The following is an 8151-nucleotide window of genomic DNA, read 5'->3' on the forward strand; positions in this document are numbered from 1 at the left end:
AAGGTAGGCTCATAAGTCGGAGGACCCAGGTTCGAGACCCACCCGGGATGAAAAAAATTTATCCAGTAATTTTTTCAAAATTTGTTTTTATGAACTATTTAATCAATTTACTCAACTGATAATTGTGTTTTTCATACTAAATCTTTATTATTTTGTGTTTTTATGTTTAGGCCCCATGGGATGTTTGGAAGAGATATTAAATACATTTTTTATTTAAATATTATTCACTAAAATATATTATTGGAACATATTTTTTTTAATATTTAATAGATTCAAAAACATATTTTTTATATATTTAATATATTTTAAATATTATATAAAATTGACATTAATACACACTTGAGATATATAAAATAGATTATAAATACATTTATTCATATGTATTTAATATATATTTGTGCTACTAGGGATGGCGATCCATAAAAAGCAATGACAACATAAAATTTTGCAATAATTTCTTTCCAAACTATTTTGTAGAGCTTAATAACAAATTATTTAGTATATTGAAGCATTATTATGCGCCTAATGGTTACGGAGAAAACTCAAACCGTTTTAAATTTAAAATCCCAATGATATTCTTATGGAGAATAAGTAAACTGTTGTAGTTAGCTTGTTTATGAACATCTTTTGATCAAAATTTGAAAATGCATTTATTTCATATTAAACTACCTACATGTAATAATATTTAAAAAAAACCCCCTTTAAAACCCTCCCTGTTACAACATACCTAAGTACTTGTTAAACTAATGCTATATTGAAATAGGGAATAATATTGTGATATTTTAAGGAGATAGTGTAAATCCAATCAAGCAAATGGAAATTCGTTTAGTCTGCAGGTTTGCTGCGGGGGGTATTTAAAATAAATCATAGAGTTGTTACAGTGTTTACAAACACACATCAGAACCACCTGTAAACTGTAATGGCTGCTTAAGAAACTTAAACACCTTATCTAAATGCAGTAGGTATAAAGAAATAGTATATGCCTACTGTATTAGGTTACTAGCCAGGTAAGCGGTAAGGTGTTTATAGAAGGCGTAGCCGAGTACGGGATTTTCGTGCGACACAATTTATTTAGGACAGAACATAAATTAGATTTTTTTTCTGAAAATAAAATAGGCCGCTGAAATTAGCTGTTTATTTCAACAGCTGACTAAGTACACTGTAATAGTATATTACGTTACTAGTCCTGAAAATAAGTGTGTTTACCGGACGAGTGTGGTCGTTCTCGTGCGAGACGAAGTCGAGTACGGGATTACCATACGAGTCCGGTACACACATTTTGGACGAGTTACGTACGTTAGTTTACGCCATACTAATAAATCTGTACAAATCCTTATATATTCCCACCAACTAAAGGACTAAAAATCACTACTCATTACGTTTTTGTTTATAACCATTCATTGCCACCTAAATACAGTATAATCAGCTGATTGGTGTCCGGTAACACTCATTACAGTATAGTAGTACAGTACGCAATGAAACCCCAATTGAATAAGCTGGCGGCAAACAGCTGTTTTCTGGACTAAATCCTTGCGTGGGAAGTTCGTCAAAATAATGTAGTGTGGCGTAAAAGTACATTACTACTTTTCCGTGTTTAGGCATGGCAAAGGGTAACTTCCCATCCTATGGATGGAATAGGAAAAGTACCTGTTTCTGTGTAGTAAGATGTAAAGAATTTTATTACACACAAGGTTAGGTGTTAAAATTAAGTTTTTAATCTTAGATCCATAACAGGCCTAGATTTTTAAACTTGCAACTCTAACCACGTTCTCCTCCCGTTGTGAAGCTCGGTTACTATATAGACATACCACGAACAAAACAACCTGCTTATAGCATCTCGTATTTTCTTAAAAATGTCAGATTATTTCTTTGCTAAATAAAAAGAAATAAACAAAGATTACCAAATTTGATTAAGTAAAATCCAAGAACAAGAAAACTAAAAAGTTTTGTTATTATCCTTAAGAATAACTTGGGAACTTCTTATACATCCTCAACCGGTAGGCATGCAACAATAAACTAAATTATTTCTTTTTTAGCGAATTTCCCATATAGGGAATAAGCTATTACCGTAGTACTCATCGTAAGACCTGGACCCGGGACCGATTTACTTTTTTGTTTTGAGGTCCCTAGAGACCAAAAACACCATCCGTTCAAATTCATATATATATATCGCGCTATTGGACACACATATAAATATAAATATTTATATTTATATATGTGTCCAATAGCGCGATAACTCGAGCAAAAATCATCCGATTTTGATGAAATTTGGTACAAACGTGTAAACCCACGTTTATTCGAACGAGTTTGCGAACCAGCATGATCGGACTATGGGAACAGGGGTTTAAGGGGTAAAAATAGGTTTTTCCCATTGTTGACACTAAAAACTTAAAATTTAGCAATTTCTTTCAAAACCATTATGTAGAGCTTAAAAAAACAAATAATTTAGTATATTGAAGCGTTATTATATGCCTAATGGTTACAGAGAAAACTCCAAAAATCTGTAAATTTTAAATTCCTATGTTATTCTTATGGAGAATAAGTAAACTGTTGTAGTTTGCTTGTTTATGAACATATTTTGATCAAATTTGGAAAATTCATTCATTTCATACGAAACAATTACATTTTACAACAAATACCTTTTTAACCTCCCTGTTGCAGCAAACTTAAGTATTCGTTAAACTAATGTTATTTAAATAGGGAATAAATGAGATATTTTAAAGGAGACATTTTAGTGTAAATCCAGTTAGGCAAATGGAAATTCGCTTAGTCTGCAGGTTTACTGCGGCGGGGGTATTTTACTCTAAAGTCATAAGTCATTTATTTATCTAGATTTACATAAGTTATGCATTGGTTACGTCAATTACAGAAATACATAAAATATATACTAGGTGGCGTTCGCAGATGCATCCACAAAATTGAGCGGAGTCATCAAGGGTTCATATTATATTGTTTACGCCACACTACATTATTTTGACGAACTTCCGACGCAAGTATTTAGTCCAGAAAACAGCTCTTTGCCGCCAGCTTATTCAAATGGGGTTTCATTGCGTACTACTGTGCTGCAATGAGTTTTACCGGACACCAATCAGCTGATTGTACTGTATTTAGTATTTAGGTGGCAATGAGTGGTTATAAACAAAAACATAACCTCTCAATGACTAGTGATTTGTAGTCCTTTAGATGGTGTAAATATATAAGGATTTGTACAGATTTAGTAGTATGGCGTAAACTATCGTACGTCACTCGTCCAAAATGTGTGTACCGGACTCGTATGGTAATCCCGTACTCGACTTCGTCTCGCACGGGAACGACCACACTCGTTCGGTAAACACTTATTTTCAGGACTAGTAACGTAATATACTATTTTGTCATACTGCAGTAAAACAGTCGCCATTGATGCATGCGTTGCGGGTCTAAAAGTAGCATTTTTACTCTTTAATGAATAAAATTCGTTCGTCATCGTCGCTTTTGTCAACTCAGTTGTAAATTTCTATTGTAAACTATTGAATACGTATCGAAATATGGTACGATTCGTGCTTCATAATCATTTTAACCAGTCTCATCCCATAGCATTTTAACATTGCAGATACATTCATCCATTCCCACACTCAACACTCCGCACTGCCCACCTTTACTACTTCCTTTACTACCTTTACCTTTACTACCTTTACCTTTACTACCTTTACTAACACCCCCTACGTCGTGGACCTGTTTCCCTCTCTTCCCATAGCATTTTAGGATTGCAGATACATTAATGTAATTGCCAAAGACAGTTCCCACACTCTGCACTGCTAGCCTTACTACTTCCTTCACCATTTCCTACGTCATAGACCTGTTTCCTTCCCTTCTCATAGCATTTTAAGTATTAGATACATTTATCTAACTGCCCAAACGGTTCACTCAATCTGCAATGCCAGCCTTTACTACTTCCTTCGCCACTTCCTACGTCACGGACCCGTTTTCCTCCCTTCCCATAGAATTTTAGGAATGCAGATACCAACCTAAATCTAATCGTCTTAAACAGTTTCCACACTCCAGACTGCTCACCTTTACTATTTCCCTCACCACTTCCTACGTCACGGACCTCAAGCTAGTGTCGTCATTTGATTATATTTATGATCCATACCACCGTTTATGTTCTAATATCTGTGGCGTAGCTATTTATTATCTAATGCATTCAAAAGTCAACAGCTGATCATTGTCTTTGTTTATGTGTCAAATACTGCTTCCATAAGGATTACATTGAAACTTTGAGACCCAGTGGGGCGGATTCCTGAGAGACTTTTTTAACGCCATATAGATGTTGGCACTCACCGGTATGGTCTTTATCACCATGCAAAATTTGAAAACGATTGATTTAGCCGTCTAGGAGGAGTTTGCGTATTACGAAATGCATAAAAGTCGACGTATAAGAGCTTCGCTCGCTCCACTCAACAAAATTCCTTATCCTGCATGCCATACATAAGCTATTTGCAATTGGTTAACATTTTAAATTTTGTTTGGAGATTCACTCATTATGCCCATGTAAAAATCTTTACCTTATTCTTATTACCCTCGTAATAGTAGTTTACGCAACGATTGCGTTAAGTTAGTCTTTACGACACGAGTAGAAAATTTAAGGCACGAGCCTTGGCGAGTGCCTTAAAAACTTCTACGAGTGTCGTAAAGACTATTAACGCGAGTTGCGTACACTACTTTACCTACGACCGTTTTTTAATTACTATCAATCTGGATTTAATTACTAACAATCACTAACGATAACTTTTTAGAGAGGTTATGTTTTCGTGTATTGTCATTGCCACTGAAAGTGATGCAACGACTTGTTGTATAATCAGCTGATTTCCTGTAATTACGTGTTTGTTAAACTTCGTTAAATATTACATTGCTAGCAGCATTCTTACCATAAATAATATTGTATCAGGTACAATTCGGCAAATATTTCATTTATTTTTGGACTTCCACCAACTTAATTAAGAATACGCGAGTATCAACATGAACAAGTCGGATCAACAATTAAATTGGTCAACTGATCAGCTGATCAGCTGATTAGTTGACGTTCGAAGCATTACAATTTTAATTCTTTTCTCTCAATAACTGAACCTCATTGGTCCATTACCTGTGTGGATATGAGAAAACTATGCGGATCTATATAATTAATACGCTACACGAAAGTTTGTCGGTTGAACTCCTCCGCCATTTCTTAACCGATTTTATCCATTGACGTCTCATTGGAAAGAGCGTGTCGCGTAGATTTGCAAACTGGCCTTACATTTTTGAAAAAGTCCCTTGGGCTCTGCCCCAGTGGCTTTGAAAGTTCCCATGTTATCCTTATGAAGAACATAATTGTTTACATTTTGATCAGCTGTACAATTTTATTGCTGTTATTTACTTTTCAATTCAATGAAACACATTGAGTACATTTATTTACTATTTGAGTTTGTTTAAACATAACCTACAAGACGGATCGTGGTTGTATTTTAAATTTGTGTATTTATCGTTGTTTTGTGTCGCTATGATGGATTGTGTTAGCATGATTGTAACTTAAATTTGTGCATTTGTCGTTGTTTTGTGTAGCTATAATTTGTTTATTATTTGTTGTTTATTTCTTTTAAATGTCTCCGACGCAACGACAACGAAACATAGACAGGAGGCGCAATCGTGATAACGACCGCAGCTACAGAACAGTGGCGCGTAATAGGCTTAACTCATATAATATCATCACAGTCTGAACCTGAACCTGGACAACTTCAACTATTTGGTTACAAATGCGCCCTTACACTACCCCAAAATGACTTTTCGTTCTCAATTGGCCCTCTATTAATGACCTGTATTGCCTGTACAGCGAGGCATTTTGAGAAGGAGAGAACCGTCCGGAATGCTTTAGGTTTATCAATATCGAAGATAAACAGGGTCTGAGTTACACAACGGTAATATTTGAGTTGACTCTTTTAAACTCATTGTAAATATGACTGTTATTCAATCTGAAATAACTCCTGTAATACTTTGTAATTGCTCGAATTCGAGCAACATGTACACTAGTATGAAATGAAACTATGCGGATATGAAAGTAACTGTTGGAGCTGTAAAGTGAAACTTTAAAATTCTAAGAACTGGACTGAAATGGCTACTTTAAAAAACGGTCGTAGGTAAACTCATTTTCGCGTATTCCAATTGTGTTGGTTCGCGGACTCATTCGTTGTAGGTTTACACGACACGTTTTTACAAATTTCATCAGGATCGTATTATTTTTGCCATGAGGCCATGAGAGATTTTTTCGCATACGCGTATTACCTATATGGAACATTCACCAAAATGTTTTTTCATCACTCCGTAACGAAAGTAACTATTTTCGATAACGGCTGACATCAATGAAAGTAATCATTTCGCAAGCTCAAATTTAGGGCGAGGGAAAATCGATCAGCTGATTTTCCCTCGCTCTAAATTTACTTTCCCTCGCTCTCAATTAGTTCTCCATTTATTCACTACGCGCGCTAGTGTTTTGTTACGGTATTTAATGATTTGAATCAGCTGTATGTATTGTTAAAAGATGTTTTATCTTTTATTTTCATGTTTAAACAAAATTTATTGAGAAATATACGTAGGTTTTCTTTTAAGCCGGGTTTTCCTAGGCGCGTAGTCGGCCAGCGGAGAGAGGAACGCGGAGAGCGGACTCAGCTGGTCTTAGGTAATTTAATGTTACTGTTTTCCTAGCAGCGGAGCGGAATGCCATGTTAATTTCAATTCCGCTCTCCGTTGTCCGCTCTCCGCTGGCCGACTCCGCGTCTAGGAAAACCCAGCTTTAGAAGATTTTATTTTATTTTGATGTTCAATCAAATTAATTGAGAAATAGAATAGTTGTAATATTACTGAGGTCTGCTAATCTGTGTTTGTGTATTTTTGCGTCGTGATGAAAAGTATCGTTCATAACTCGTACCGAAAGTTATTATCCGGCACTTGCTCCATTATTCCCGACCTCGGCTTCGCCTCGTACGTGAAAATAGCTCTCACATACTCGGCTTCGCCTCGCAGGTGAAATTGGGGTTCCCTGTGGAGGGATCTTAAAAGGTTTCTGGGGCAGAGCCCTAAGCTAATTTACTTCGTTTTTCTTTTGATAACTCATCTACAGCCAAAGACCTTTCTTAGGACACCTCTACCTAGTTTCTACGCCCAGCCGTTCTCTCAAATTAGTGGAGACAAAGTTTCCAATTAAATATTTAGATTCCCCCATGTTAATCTTATGGGAGAAAACCCAACTTTGATGGAAGATCCAGCCCGAACTAATAAAGATTTCAAAAAAATAAAAACACTTTGTAAAACTACAGATAAGGGCCATTCTTTTGACACTTTAATCATACAAATCGGTCCAAAAATGAGGGAGGAGTTCTGTTCACAAAAATCGGGAAACACTTTTCACACGAACTGCGCCTCGCAGTTAAAACGCACCCTCGAAAGGGCGGGGGGGGGGGGTCAACGTCCTAAGGTTGTTTAGGCCTAAATTAATATTTCGGTTGGAAATCAATAATTAATTACGTTATTAATATATGTCTCTGTTTGAAGTAGGCCTAAAGTAAAATATCAAATAATTTTTGATTTGTTATTTATACATATTTGAAATGATTATTACAGTACAAGTATTATTTTAATAACGTGCGAAAGTTCCGCATTGACCTATACCTAGACAATTTGAATCATAAAAGTACAGTACTAGGTTGACCGCAACTGTAGCCGTTGGGAGGCTCACATCGTTGGACGATCCTTTATGATATCAATGGCATTTCCGGCATTTCCGCTCGGGTATTGTATACTGCTGGAGAGATAGACAGCAATTGAGATAAGACTTGTTTGATTTGTTTCGGCTTCTTTAATGTATGAAATGTAAAAATACACAAATTTTCAATTACCTCCACCTATTGAACTAATGTATTATTATCAATTGCATGCACCCAACGTTTTTTGTTTTAAATCTTAAGTATTTATACTCTCCACATATTTATAATTTATTTTCTAGTTTTTAATGTGTTTGGATGTTAAATCTATTAAGCATCTATATCAGATTAAGACAGAGGCATGTGATGGGAAATCTAAGGTTTATTTGAGTTTCTTTTCATATAATTATGTATTAGATTGAATGTATGGCCTACCTACTAA

This window comes from Macrosteles quadrilineatus, unplaced genomic scaffold, assembly GCF_028750875.1.
Source record: "Macrosteles quadrilineatus isolate MER2022 unplaced genomic scaffold, UCM_ALF_1.0 Scaffold_2__2_contigs__length_208266976, whole genome shotgun sequence".
Lineage (NCBI taxonomy): Eukaryota > Metazoa > Arthropoda > Insecta > Hemiptera > Cicadellidae > Macrosteles > Macrosteles quadrilineatus.